Consider the following 15,247-nt stretch of genomic DNA (forward strand, 5'->3'; position numbering starts at 1 on the left):
GTTCAACCCTGTGAAATGAATGCACAGAATAGGGAAATGTTTCACAGAATGCTTCTGTGTAGTTTTTATAGGAACATATTTCATTTTTCACCCTAGACCTCATAGCTCTCCAAACGACCCTTGCAGATTCTAGAAAAAGAGTGTTTCAAAACTCCTCAATTAAGGGAAGCTTTCTACTCCGTGAGATGAATATTCGGAATAGAAAGAAGTTACACAGAATTCTTCAGTGTAGTTTTTATAGTAAGATAATTCGTTTTTCAACATAGGCCTCAATGTTCTCCAAAGGTCCACTTACAGATTGTACAAAAGGAGTGTGTCACAGCAGATCAATCAAAATAAATGTTCAACTCCGTAGGATGAATGCACAGACCAGAAAAACGTTTCACAGAATGCTTCTGTGTAGTCGTTATTTGCAGATATTCCTGTTTCCACGATAGGCCTCAATGTGCTGCGAATGTCCACTTGTAGTTTCTACAAAAAGAGTGTTTCAAAACTGCTCAATCAAAAGAAATGTTCAACTCCGTGTGACGAATGCACAGAAGAGAAAGAAGTTTCACAGGATGATTCAGTGTAGTTTTTATGTGAAGATATTTCGTTTTTCACCAAAGGCCTCAATGTTCTACAAATGTCCGCTTGCAGATTCTACAAAAAGAGTGTGTCAAAACAGCTCTATCCAAAGAAAGGTTCAACTCCATTCGATGAATGCACAGAACAGAAAAAAGTTCCACAGAAGGTTTCTGTGTGGTTTTTACATGAAGATATTTCGTTTTTCACTGCAGGCCACAATATTCTCCAAGTGTCCAGTTGCAGATTCTACGAAAAGAGTGTTTCAAAAGTGCTCAATCAAAAGAAAGGTTCAACTCTGTGAGATGAAGGCACAGAATAGAAAGCAGTTTCACAGAATCCTTCTCTGTAGTTTTCACGGGAAGATATTTCGTTTTTAGCCATAGGCCTCAACGTTCTCCAAATGTCCACTTGCAGATTCTGCAAAAAGTGTGTTTCAAAACAGCTCCATCAAAAGAAAGGTTCAACTCTGTCAGGTGAATGTGCAGAACAGGGTAATGTTTCACAGAATGCTTCTGTGTAGTCTTTAGGGGAAGATATTTCGTTTTTCACTACAGGCCACAAATTTCTCCAAATATCCAATTGCAGATTCTACAAAAAGTGTTTTTCAAAACAGACCAGTCAAAAGAAAGGTTCAACTCGGTTGGATTAATGCACAGATCAGAAAAAGTTTCACAGAACGCTTCTGTGTAGTTTTTATTTTCTGATATTCCTTTTTCCGCGATAGGCCTCAAGGCGCGGCAAGTGTCCACTTGCAGATTATAAGAAAAAAGAGTGTTTCAAAACTGCTCAATCAAAAGAAAGGTTCTACTCTGTGAGGTGAACGCACAGAATAGAAAGAAGTTTTACAGAATGCTTCTGTGTATTTTTTATGGGAAAACATTTTGTTTTTCACCACAGGCCTCAATGTTCTCCAAATGTCCACTTGCAGATTCTACAAAAAGAGGGTTTAAAAAAACAGCTCAATCAAAAGAAAGGTTAAATTCTGTTAGATGAAAGCACAGATTACAAAGAAGTTTCACAGAATGCGCCTGTGTAGTTTTTACTTGAAGATATTTCGCTTGTCTCTGTAGGCCTCAATGTTCTCCAAATGTCCACTTGCAGATTCTACCTAAAGAGTGTTTGAAAACTGCTCAATCAAAACAAAGTTTCAACTCCGTGAGATGAATGCACAGAATAGAAAGAGGTTTCACAGAATGCTTCAGTGCAGCTTTTTTGGTGAGATATTTCATTTTTCACCATAGGCCACATATTTCTCCAAATGTCCAATTGCATATTCTAGAAAAAGAGTGTTTCAAAACTGCTCAATCAAAAGGAAGTTACTAGTCTGTGAGGTGAATGCACAGAATAGAAAGAAGTTTCACAGAATGCTTCTGTGTAGTTTTTATAGTGAGATAATTCGTTTTTCGCCATGAGCCTCAATGTTCTCCAAATGTCCACTTGCGGATTCTACAAACAGTGTGTTTCAAAACAGATCAATCCAAAGAAATGTTCAACTCTGTTGGATGAATGCACAGATCAGAAAGAAGTTGCACAGAATGCTTCTGTGTAGTTTTTATAGTAAGATAATTCGTTTTACACCATAGGCCTCAATGCTCTCCAAATGTCCACTTACAGATTATACAAAAAGAGTGTTTCAAAACAGCTCAATCAAAAGAAGAGTTCAGCTCTGTTAGATGAATGCACAGAACAGAGAAAAGTTTCCCAGAATGTTTCTGTGTAGTATTTACTGGAAGATATTTCATTTTTCACTATTGGCCTCAATGTTCCCCAAATGTCCACTTGCAGATTCTACAAAAATGAGTGTTGCAAAACTGCTCAATCAAAAGAAAGTTTCTACTCTGTGAGGTGAATGCACAGAATAGAACAAAGTTTCACAGAATTCTTCTGTTAATATTTATGGGGATATATTTCGTTTTTCATTGTAGGCCACAATATTCTCCAACTGTCCACTTGCAGATTCCACAAAAAGAGTTTCAAAACTGCTCAATCAAAAGAAAGGTTGAACTCTGTGAGATGAATGCACAGAATCGAAAGAAGTTTCACAGAATGCTTCAGTGTAGTTTTTACTTGAAGATATTTCATTTTTCACTGTAGGTCTCAATTTTCTCCAAATGTCCACTTGCAGATTCTACATAAAGTGTATTTCAAAACTGCTCAATAAAAAGAATGGTTCAAATCTGTGAGATGTACGCACAGAATAGAAAATAGTTTCACAGAATGCGTCAGTGTAGTTTTTATGGGAAGATATTCCGTTTTTCACCGTAAGCCTCAATGTTCTCCCAATATCCACTTGCAGATTCTACGAAAACTGTGTTTCAAAACAGCTCAATCACAATTAAAGTTCACCTCTGTTAGACGAATGCACGGAATAGAGAAAAGTTTCACAGAATTCTTCTGTGTAGTTTTTATGGGAAGATGTTTCCTTTTTCATCGTAAGCGTCAAACTTCTCAAATTGTCCACTTGCAGATGCTACAAAAAGAGTGCTTCCAAACAGCTCAATCAAAAGAAAGTTTCAAGTCTCTTAGAGGAAAGCATAAATCATAAAGTAGTTTCACGGAATGCTTCCGTGTAGTTTCTACTTGAAGATATTTCTTTTTTCACAAAAGACCGCAATATTCTCCAAAGGTACACTTGGAGATTCTACAAAAAGTGTGTTTCAAAACTGCTCAATCAAAAGAAATGTTCAACCCTGTGAAATGAATGCACAGAATAGGGAAATGTTTCACAGAATGCTTCTGTGTAGTTTTTATAGGAACATATTTCATTTTTCACCCTAGACCTCATAGCTCTCCAAACGACCCTTGCAGATTCTAGAAAAAGAGTGTTTCAAAACTCCTCAATTAAGGGAAGCTTTCTACTCCGTGAGATGAATATTCGGAATAGAAAGAAGTTACACAGAATTCTTCAGTGTAGTTTTTATAGTAAGATAATTCGTTTTTCAACATAGGCCTCAATGTTCTCCAAAGGTCCACTTACAGATTGTACAAAAGGAGTGTGTCACAGCAGATCAATCAAAATAAATGTTCAACTCCGTAGGATGAATGCACAGACCAGAAAAACGTTTCACAGAATGCTTCTGTGTAGTCGTTATTTGCAGATATTCCTGTTTCCACGATAGGCCTCAATGTGCTGCGAATGTCCACTTGTAGTTTCTACAAAAAGAGTGTTTCAAAACTGCTCAATCAAAAGAAATGTTCAACTCCGTGTGACGAATGCACAGAAGAGAAAGAAGTTTCACAGGATGATTCAGTGTAGTTTTTATGTGAAGATATTTCGTTTTTCACCAAAGGCCTCAATGTTCTACAAATGTCCGCTTGCAGATTCTACAAAAAGAGTGTGTCAAAACAGCTCTATCCAAAGAAAGGTTCAACTCCATTCGATGAATGCACAGAACAGAAAAAAGTTCCACAGAAGGTTTCTGTGTGGTTTTTACATGAAGATATTTCGTTTTTCACTGCAGGCCACAATATTCTCCAAGTGTCCAGTTGCAGATTCTACGAAAAGAGTGTTTCAAAAGTGCTCAATCAAAAGAAAGGTTCAACTCTGTGAGATGAAGGCACAGAATAGAAAGCAGTTTCACAGAATTCTTCTCTGTAGTTTTCACGGGAAGATATTTCGTTTTTAGCCATAGGCCTCAACGTTCTCCAAATGTCCACTTGCAGATTCTGCAAAAAGTGTGTTTCAAAACAGCTCCATCAAAAGAAAGGTTCAACTCTGTCAGGTGAATGTGCAGAACAGGGTAATGTTTCACAGAATGCTTCTGTGTAGTCTTCAGGGGAAGATATTTCGTTTTTCACTACAGGCCACAAATTTCTCCAAATATCCAATTGCAGATTCTACAAAAAGTGTTTTTCAAAACAGACCAGTCAAAAGAAAGGTTCAACTCGGTTGGATTAATGCACAGATCAGAAAAAGTTTCACAGAACGCTTCTGTGTAGTTTTTATTTTCTGATATTCCTTTTTCCGCGATAGGCCTCAAGGCGCGGCAAGTGTCCACTTGCAGATTATAAGAAAAAAGAGTGTTTCAAAACTGCTCAATCAAAAGAAAGGTTCTACTCTGTGAGGTGAACGCACAGAATAGAAAGAAGTTTTACAGAATGCTTCTGTGTATTTTTTATGGGAAAACATTTTGTTTTTCACCACAGGCCTCAATGTTCTCCAAATGTCCACTTGCAGATTCTACAAAAAGAGGGTTTAAAAAAACAGCTCAATCAAAAGAAAGGTTAAATTCTGTTAGATGAAAGCACAGATTACAAAGAAGTTTCACAGAATGCGCCTGTGTAGTTTTTACTTGAAGATATTTCGCTTGTCTCTGTAGGCCTCAATGTTCTCCAAATGTCCACTTGCAGATTCTACCTAAAGAGTGTTTGAAAACTGCTCAATCAAAACAAAGTTTCAACTCCGTGAGATGAATGCACAGAATAGAAAGAGGTTTCACAGAATGCTTCAGTGCAGCTTTTTTGGTGAGATATTTCATTTTTCACCATAGGCCACATATTTCTCCAAATGTCCAATTGCATATTCTAGAAAAAGAGTGTTTCAAAACTGCTCAATCAAAAGGAAGTTACTAGTCTGTGAGGTGAATGCACAGAATAGAAAGAAGTTTCACAGAATGCTTCTGTGTAGTTTTTATAGTGAGATAATTCGTTTTTCGCCATGAGCCTCAATGTTCTCCAAATGTCCACTTGCGGATTCTACAAACAGTGTGTTTCAAAACAGATCAATCCAAAGAAATGTTCAACTCTGTTGGATGAATGCACAGATCAGAAAGAAGTTGCACAGAATGCTTCTGTGTAGTTTTTATAGTAAGATAATTCGTTTTACACCATAGGCCTCAATGCTCTCCAAATGTCCACTTACAGATTATACAAAAAGAGTGTTTCAAAACAGCTCAATCAAAAGAAGAGTTCAGCTCTGTTAGATGAATGCACAGAACAGAGAAAAGTTTCCCAGAATGTTTCTGTGTAGTATTTACTGGAAGATATTTCATTTTTCACTATTGGCCTCAATGTTCCCCAAATGTCCACTTGCAGATTCTACAAAAATGAGTGTTGCAAAACTGCTCAATCAAAAGAAAGTTTCTACTCTGTGAGGTGAATGCACAGAATAGAACAAAGTTTCACAGAATTCTTCTGTTAATATTTATGGGGATATATTTCGTTTTTCATTGTAGGCCACAATATTCTCCAACTGTCCACTTGCAGATTCCACAAAAAGAGTTTCAAAACTGCTCAATCAAAAGAAAGGTTGAACTCTGTGAGATGAATGCACAGAATCGAAAGAAGTTTCACAGAATGCTTCAGTGTAGTTTTTACTTGAAGATATTTCATTTTTCACTGTAGGTCTCAATTTTCTCCAAATGTCCACTTGCAGATTCTACATAAAGTGTATTTCAAAACTGCTCAATAAAAAGAATGGTTCAAATCTGTGAGATGTACGCACAGAATAGAAAATAGTTTCACAGAATGCGTCAGTGTAGTTTTTATGGGAAGATATTCCGTTTTTCACCGTAAGCCTCAATGTTCTCCCAATATCCACTTGCAGATTCTACGAAAACTGTGTTTCAAAACAGCTCAATCACAATTAAAGTTCACCTCTGTTAGACGAATGCACGGAATAGAGAAAAGTTTCACAGAATTCTTCTGTGTAGTTTTTATGGGAAGATGTTTCCTTTTTCATCGTAAGCGTCAAACTTCTCAAATTGTCCACTTGCAGATGCTACAAAAAGAGTGCTTCCAAACAGCTCAATCAAAAGAAAGTTTCAAGTCTCTTAGAGGAAAGCATAAATCATAAAGTAGTTTCACGGAATGCTTCCGTGTAGTTTCTACTTGAAGATATTTCTTTTTTCACAAAAGACCGCAATATTCTCCAAAGGTACACTTGGAGATTCTACAATAAGTGTGTTTCAAAACTGCTCAATCAAAAGAAATGTTCAACCCTGTGAAATGAATGCACAGAATAGGGAAATGTTTCACAGAATGCTTCTGTGTAGTTTTTATAGGAACATATTTCATTTTTCACCCTAGACCTCATAGCTCTCCAAACGACCCTTGCAGATTCTAGAAAAAGAGTGTTTCAAAACTCCTCAATTAAGGGAAGCTTTCTACTCCGTGAGATGAATATTCGGATTAGAAAGAAGTTACACAGAATTCTTCAGTGTAGTTTTTATAGTAAGATAATTCGTTTTTCAACATAGGCCTCAATGTTCTCCAAAGGTCCACTTACAGATTGTACAAAAGGAGTGTGTCACAGCAGATCAATCAAAATAAATGTTCAACTCCGTAGGATGAATGCACAGACCAGAAAAACGTTTCACAGAATGCTTCTGTGTAGTCGTTATTTGCAGATATTCCTGTTTCCACGATAGGCCTCAATGTGCTGCGAATGTCCACTTGTAGTTTCTACAAAAAGAGTGTTTCAAAACTGCTCAATCAAAAGAAATGTTCAACTCCGTGTGACGAATGCACAGAAGAGAAAGAAGTTTCACAGGATGATTCAGTGTAGTTTTTATGTGAAGATATTTCGTTTTTCACCAAAGGCCTCAATGTTCTACAAATGTCCGCTTGCAGATTCTACAAAAAGAGTGTGTCAAAACAGCTCTATCCAAAGAAAGGTTCAACTCCATTCGATGAATGCACAGAACAGAAAAAAGTTCCACAGAAGGTTTCTGTGTGGTTTTTACATGAAGATATTTCGTTTTTCACTGCAGGCCACAATATTCTCCAAGTGTCCAGTTGCAGATTCTACGAAAAGAGTGTTTCAAAAGTGCTCAATCAAAAGAAAGGTTCAACTCTGTGAGATGAAGGCACAGAATAGAAAGCAGTTTCACAGAATCCTTCTCTGTAGTTTTCACGGGAAGATATTTCGTTTTTAGCCATAGGCCTCAACGTTCTCCAAATGTCCACTTGCAGATTCTGCAAAAAGTGTGTTTCAAAACAGCTCCATCAAAAGAAAGGTTCAACTCTGTCAGGTGAATGTGCAGAACAGGGTAATGTTTCACAGAATGCTTCTGTGTAGTCTTTAGGGGAAGATATTTCGTTTTTCACTACAGGCCACAAATTTCTCCAAATATCCAATTGCAGATTCTACAAAAAGTGTTTTTCAAAACAGACCAGTCAAAAGAAAGGTTCAACTCGGTTGGATTAATGCACAGATCAGAAAAAGTTTCACAGAACGCTTCTGTGTAGTTTTTATTTTCTGATATTCCTTTTTCCGCGATAGGCCTCAAGGCGCGGCAAGTGTCCACTTGCAGATTATAAGAAAAAAGAGTGTTTCAAAACTGCTCAATCAAAAGAAAGGTTCTACTCTGTGAGGTGAACGCACAGAATAGAAAGAAGTTTTACAGAATGCTTCTGTGTATTTTTTATGGGAAAACATTTTGTTTTTCACCACAGGCCTCAATGTTCTCCAAATGTCCACTTGCAGATTCTACAAAAAGAGGGTTTAAAAAAACAGCTCAATCAAAAGAAAGGTTAAATTCTGTTAGATGAAAGCACAGATTACAAAGAAGTTTCACAGAATGCGCCTGTGTAGTTTTTACTTGAAGATATTTCGCTTGTCTCTGTAGGCCTCAATGTTCTCCAAATGTCCACTTGCAGATTCTACCTAAAGAGTGTTTGAAAACTGCTCAATCAAAACAAAGTTTCAACTCCGTGAGATGAATGCACAGAATAGAAAGAGGTTTCACAGAATGCTTCAGTGCAGCTTTTTTGGTGAGATATTTCATTTTTCACCATAGGCCACATATTTCTCCAAATGTCCAATTGCATATTCTAGAAAAAGAGTGTTTCAAAACTGCTCAATCAAAAGGAAGTTACTAGTCTGTGAGGTGAATGCACAGAATAGAAAGAAGTTTCACAGAATGCTTCTGTGTAGTTTTTATAGTGAGATAATTCGTTTTTCGCCATGAGCCTCAATGTTCTCCAAATGTCCACTTGCGGATTCTACAAACAGTGTGTTTCAAAACAGATCAATCCAAAGAAATGTTCAACTCTGTTGGATGAATGCACAGATCAGAAAGAAGTTGCACAGAATGCTTCTGTGTAGTTTTTATAGTAAGATAATTCGTTTTACACCATAGGCCTCAATGCTCTCCAAATGTCCACTTACAGATTATACAAAAAGAGTGTTTCAAAACAGCTCAATCAAAAGAAGAGTTCAGCTCTGTTAGATGAATGCACAGAACAGAGAAAAGTTTCTCAGAATGTTTCTGTGTAGTATTTACTGGAAGATATTTCATTTTTCACTATTGGCCTCAATGTTCCCCAAATGTCCACTTGCAGATTCTACAAAAATGAGTGTTGCAAAACTGCTCAATCAAAAGAAAGTTTCTACTCTGTGAGGTGAATGCACAGAATAGAACAAAGTTTCACAGAATTCTTCTGTTAATATTTATGGGGATATATTTCGTTTTTCATTGTAGGCCACAATATTCTCCAACTGTCCACTTGCAGATTCCACAAAAAGAGTTTCAAAACTGCTCAATCAAAAGAAAGGTTGAACTCTGTGAGATGAATGCACAGAATCGAAAGAAGTTTCACAGAATGCTTCAGTGTAGTTTTTACTTGAAGATATTTCATTTTTCACTGTAGGTCTCAATTTTCTCCAAATGTCCACTTGCAGATTCTACATAAAGTGTATTTCAAAACTGCTCAATAAAAAGAATGGTTCAAATCTGTGAGATGTACGCACAGAATAGAAAATAGTTTCACAGAATGCGTCAGTGTAGTTTTTATGGGAAGATATTCCGTTTTTCACCGTAAGCCTCAATGTTCTCCCAATATCCACTTGCAGATTCTACGAAAACTGTGTTTCAAAACAGCTCAATCACAATTAAAGTTCACCTCTGTTAGACGAATGCACGGAATAGAGAAAAGTTTCACAGAATTCTTCTGTGTAGTTTTTATGGGAAGATGTTTCCTTTTTCATCGTAAGCGTCAAACTTCTCAAATTGTCCACTTGCAGATGCTACAAAAAGAGTGCTTCCAAACAGCTCAATCAAAAGAAAGTTTCAAGTCTCTTAGAGGAAAGCATAAATCATAAAGTAGTTTCACGGAATGCTTCCGTGTAGTTTCTACTTGAAGATATTTCTTTTTTCACAAAAGACCGCAATATTCTCCAAAGGTACACTTGGAGATTCTACAAAAAGTGTGTTTCAAAACTGCTCAATCAAAAGAAATGTTCAACCCTGTGAAATGAATGCACAGAATAGGGAAATGTTTCACAGAATGCTTCTGTGTAGTTTTTATAGGAACATATTTCATTTTTCACCCTAGACCTCATAGCTCTCCAAACGACCCTTGCAGATTCTAGAAAAAGAGTGTTTCAAAACTCCTCAATTAAGGGAAGCTTTCTACTCCGTGAGATGAATATTCGGAATAGAAAGAAGTTACACAGAATTCTTCAGTGTAGTTTTTATAGTAAGATAATTCGTTTTTCAACATAGGCCTCAATGTTCTCCAAAGGTCCACTTACAGATTGTACAAAAGGAGTGTGTCACAGCAGATCAATCAAAATAAATGTTCAACTCCGTAGGATGAATGCACAGACCAGAAAAACGTTTCACAGAATGCTTCTGTGTAGTCGTTATTTGCAGATATTCCTGTTTCCACGATAGGCCTCAATGTGCTGCCAATGTCCACTTGTAGTTTCTACAAAAAGAGTGTTTCAAAACTGCTCAATCAAAAGAAATGTTCAACTCCGTGTGACGAATGCACAGAAGAGAAAGAAGTTTCACAGGATGATTCAGTGTAGTTTTTATGTGAAGATATTTCGTTTTTCACCAAAGGCCTCAATGTTCTACAAATGTCCGCTTGCAGATTCTACAAAAAGAGTGTGTCAAAACAGCTCTATCCAAAGAAAGGTTCAACTCCATTCGATGAATGCACAGAACAGAAAAAAGTTCCACAGAAGGTTTCTGTGTGGTTTTTACATGAAGATATTTCGTTTTTCACTGCAGGCCACAATATTCTCCAAGTGTCCAGTTGCAGATTCTACGAAAAGAGTGTTTCAAAAGTGCTCAATCAAAAGAAAGGTTCAACTCTGTGAGATGAAGGCACAGAATAGAAAGCAGTTTCACAGAATCCTTCTCTGTAGTTTTCACGGGAAGATATTTCGTTTTTAGCCATAGGCCTCAACGTTCTCCAAATGTCCACTTGCAGATTCTGCAAAAAGTGTGTTTCAAAACAGCTCCATCAAAAGAAAGGTTCAACTCTGTCAGGTGAATGTGCAGAACAGGGTAATGTTTCACAGAATGCTTCTGTGTAGTCTTCAGGGGAAGATATTTCGTTTTTCACTACAGGCCACAAATTTCTCCAAATATCCAATTGCAGATTCTACAAAAAGTGTTTTTCAAAACAGACCAGTCAAAAGAAAGGTTCAACTCGGTTGGATTAATGCACAGATCAGAAAAAGTTTCACAGAACGCTTCTGTGTAGTTTTTATTTTCTGATATTCCTTTTTCCGCGATAGGCCTCAAGGCGCGGCAAGTGTCCACTTGCAGATTATAAGAAAAAAGAGTGTTTCAAAACTGCTCAATCAAAAGAAAGGTTCTACTCTGTGAGGTGAACGCACAGAATAGAAAGAAGTTTTACAGAATGCTTCTGTGTATTTTTTATGGGAAAACATTTTGTTTTTCACCACAGGCCTCAATGTTCTCCAAATGTCCACTTGCAGATTCTACAAAAAGAGGGTTTAAAAAAACAGCTCAATCAAAAGAAAGGTTAAATTCTGTTAGATGAAAGCACAGATTACAAAGAAGTTTCACAGAATGCGCCTGTGTAGTTTTTACTTGAAGATATTTCGCTTGTCTCTGTAGGCCTCAATGTTCTCCAAATGTCCACTTGCAGATTCTACCTAAAGAGTGTTTGAAAACTGCTCAATCAAAACAAAGTTTCAACTCCGTGAGATGAATGCACAGAATAGAAAGAGGTTTCACAGAATGCTTCAGTGCAGCTTTTTTGGTGAGATATTTCATTTTTCACCATAGGCCACATATTTCTCCAAATGTCCAATTGCATATTCTAGAAAAAGAGTGTTTCAAAACTGCTCAATCAAAAGGAAGTTACTAGTCTGTGAGGTGAATGCACAGAATAGAAAGAAGTTTCACAGAATGCTTCTGTGTAGTTTTTATAGTGAGATAATTCGTTTTTCGCCATGAGCCTCAATGTTCTCCAAATGTCCACTTGCGGATTCTACAAACAGTGTGTTTCAAAACAGATCAATCCAAAGAAATGTTCAACTCTGTTGGATGAATGCACAGATCAGAAAGAAGTTGCACAGAATGCTTCTGTGTAGTTTTTATAGTAAGATAATTCGTTTTACACCATAGGCCTCAATGCTCTCCAAATGTCCACTTACAGATTATACAAAAAGAGTGTTTCAAAACAGCTCAATCAAAAGAAGAGTTCAGCTCTGTTAGATGAATGCACAGAACAGAGAAAAGTTTCCCAGAATGTTTCTGTGTAGTATTTACTGGAAGATATTTCATTTTTCACTATTGGCCTCAATGTTCCCCAAATGTCCACTTGCAGATTCTACAAAAATGAGTGTTGCAAAACTGCTCAATCAAAAGAAAGTTTCTACTCTGTGAGGTGAATGCACAGAATAGAACAAAGTTTCACAGAATTCTTCTGTTAATATTTATGGGGATATATTTCGTTTTTCATTGTAGGCCACAATATTCTCCAACTGTCCACTTGCAGATTCCACAAAAAGAGTTTCAAAACTGCTCAATCAAAAGAAAGGTTGAACTCTGTGAGATGAATGCACAGAATCGAAAGAAGTTTCACAGAATGCTTCAGTGTAGTTTTTACTTGAAGATATTTCATTTTTCACTGTAGGTCTCAATTTTCTCCAAATGTCCACTTGCAGATTCTACATAAAGTGTATTTCAAAACTGCTCAATAAAAAGAATGGTTCAAATCTGTGAGATGTACGCACAGAATAGAAAATAGTTTCACAGAATGCGTCAGTGTAGTTTTTATGGGAAGATATTCCGTTTTTCACCGTAAGCCTCAATGTTCTCCCAATATCCACTTGCAGATTCTACGAAAACTGTGTTTCAAAACAGCTCAATCACAATTAAATTTCACCTCTGTTAGACGAATGCACGGAATAGAGAAAAGTTTCACAGAATTCTTCTGTGTAGTTTTTATGGGAAGATGTTTCCTTTTTCATCGTAAGCGTCAAACTTCTCAAATTGTCCACTTGCAGATGCTACAAAAAGAGTGCTTCCAAACAGCTCAATCAAAAGAAAGTTTCAAGTCTCTTAGAGGAAAGCATAAATCATAAAGTAGTTTCACGGAATGCTTCCGTGTAGTTTCTACTTGAAGATATTTCTTTTTTCACAAAAGACCGCAATATTCTCCAAAGGTACACTTGGAGATTCTACAAAAAGTGTGTTTCAAAACTGCTCAATCAAAAGAAATGTTCAACCCTGTGAAATGAATGCACAGAATAGGGAAATGTTTCACAGAATGCTTCTGTGTAGTTTTTATAGGAACATATTTCATTTTTCACCCTAGACCTCATAGCTCTCCAAACGACCCTTGCAGATTCTAGAAAAAGAGTGTTTCAAAACTCCTCAATTAAGGGAAGCTTTCTACTCCGTGAGATGAATATTCGGAATAGAAAGAAGTTACACAGAATTCTTCAGTGTAGTTTTTATAGTAAGATAATTCGTTTTTCAACATAGGCCTCAATGTTCTCCAAAGGTCCACTTACAGATTGTACAAAAGGAGTGTGTCACAGCAGATCAATCAAAATAAATGTTCAACTCCGTAGGATGAATGCACAGACCAGAAAAACGTTTCACAGAATGCTTCTGTGTAGTCGTTATTTGCAGATATTCCTGTTTCCACGATAGGCCTCAATGTGCTGCCAATGTCCACTTGTAGTTTCTACAAAAAGAGTGTTTCAAAACTGCTCAATCAAAAGAAATGTTCAACTCCGTGTGACGAATGCACAGAAGAGAAAGAAGTTTCACAGGATGATTCAGTGTAGTTTTTATGTGAAGATATTTCGTTTTTCACCAAAGGCCTCAATGTTCTACAAATGTCCGCTTGCAGATTCTACAAAAAGAGTGTGTCAAAACAGCTCTATCCAAAGAAAGGTTCAACTCCATTCGATGAATGCACAGAACAGAAAAAAGTTCCACAGAAGGTTTCTGTGTGGTTTTTACATGAAGATATTTCGTTTTTCACTGCAGGCCACAATATTCTCCAAGTGTCCAGTTGCAGATTCTACGAAAAGAGTGTTTCAAAAGTGCTCAATCAAAAGAAAGGTTCAACTCTGTGAGATGAAGGCACAGAATAGAAAGCAGTTTCACAGAATCCTTCTCTGTAGTTTTCACGGGAAGATATTTCGTTTTTAGCCATAGGCCTCAACGTTCTCCAAATGTCCACTTGCAGATTCTGCAAAAAGTGTGTTTCAAAACAGCTCCATCAAAAGAAAGGTTCAACTCTGTCAGGTGAATGTGCAGAACAGGGTAATGTTTCACAGAATGCTTCTGTGTAGTCTTTAGGGGAAGATATTTCGTTTTTCACTACAGGCCACAAATTTCTCCAAATATCCAATTGCAGATTCTACAAAAAGTGTTTTTCAAAACAGACCAGTCAAAAGAAAGGTTCAACTCGGTTGGATTAATGCACAGATCAGAAAAAGTTTCACAGAACGCTTCTGTGTAGTTTTTATTTTCTGATATTCCTTTTTCCGCGATAGGCCTCAAGGCGCGGCAAGTGTCCACTTGCAGATTATAAGAAAAAAGAGTGTTTCAAAACTGCTCAATCAAAAGAAAGGTTCTACTCTGTGAGGTGAACGCACAGAATAGAAAGAAGTTTTACAGAATGCTTCTGTGTATTTTTTATGGGAAAACATTTTGTTTTTCACCACAGGCCTCAATGTTCTCCAAATGTCCACTTGCAGATTCTACAAAAAGAGGGTTTAAAAAAACAGCTCAATCAAAAGAAAGGTTAAATTCTGTTAGATGAAAGCACAGATTACAAAGAAGTTTCACAGAATGCGCCTGTGTAGTTTTTACTTGAAGATATTTCGCTTGTCTCTGTAGGCCTCAATGTTCTCCAAATGTCCACTTGCAGATTCTACCTAAAGAGTGTTTGAAAACTGCTCAATCAAAACAAAGTTTCAACTCCGTGAGATGAATGCACAGAATAGAAAGAGGTTTCACAGAATGCTTCAGTGCAGCTTTTTTGGTGAGATATTTCATTTTTCACCATAGGCCACATATTTCTCCAAATGTCCAATTGCATATTCTAGAAAAAGAGTGTTTCAAAACTGCTCAATCAAAAGGAAGTTACTAGTCTGTGAGGTGAATGCACAGAATAGAAAGAAGTTTCACAGAATGCTTCTGTGTAGTTTTTATAGTGAGATAATTCGTTTTTCGCCATGAGCCTCAATGTTCTCCAAATGTCCACTTGCGGATTCTACAAACAGTGTGTTTCAAAACAGATCAATCCAAAGAAATGTTCAACTCTGTTGGATGAATGCACAGATCAGAAAGAAGTTGCACAGAATGCTTCTGTGTAGTTTTTATAGTAAGATAATTCGTTTTACACCATAGGCCTCAATGCTCTCCAAATGTCCACTTACAGATTATACAAAAAGAGTGTTTCAAAACAGCTCAATCAAAAGAAGAGTTCAGCTCTGTTAGATGAATGCACA

This window comes from Symphalangus syndactylus, chromosome 18, assembly GCF_028878055.3.
Source record: "Symphalangus syndactylus isolate Jambi chromosome 18, NHGRI_mSymSyn1-v2.1_pri, whole genome shotgun sequence".
NCBI lineage: Eukaryota > Metazoa > Chordata > Mammalia > Primates > Hylobatidae > Symphalangus > Symphalangus syndactylus.